We start from the raw sequence: 382 nt of genomic DNA on the forward strand, positions 1-382 counted from the left end.
TGAGACGATGAGTAATAATATATATATATATATATATATATATGTAGGTACATAATAAAATGGCCTGCACAGCTGCGCAGTTACACAACGTGTTTCTAACTTTATTAACTATAATATGATAGTAATATAATATACGTACATATCACTCGCGTACCATATTTCTGGTAATGTTTTGTCATATTTTTTATGATGTTCACAATTATACTATATTAAGAGGATGTCAGCGCACTATTCGCTTTCTCTCTCTGGCCCACGCGCAACACAGACATAACGCGTTTACAAAAAATTATTTTTTCTATGCGTTTAGGTAATCTCAGATTAAAATCACATATTACAAAAAGGATAAAGAATAATACTTTTGAGGGAATGACATATCGATTTG

The sequence above is a fragment of the Acyrthosiphon pisum genome, chromosome A1 (genome assembly GCF_005508785.2).
Source record: "Acyrthosiphon pisum isolate AL4f chromosome A1, pea_aphid_22Mar2018_4r6ur, whole genome shotgun sequence".
In the NCBI taxonomy this organism is placed as follows: Eukaryota; Metazoa; Arthropoda; class Insecta; order Hemiptera; family Aphididae; genus Acyrthosiphon; species Acyrthosiphon pisum.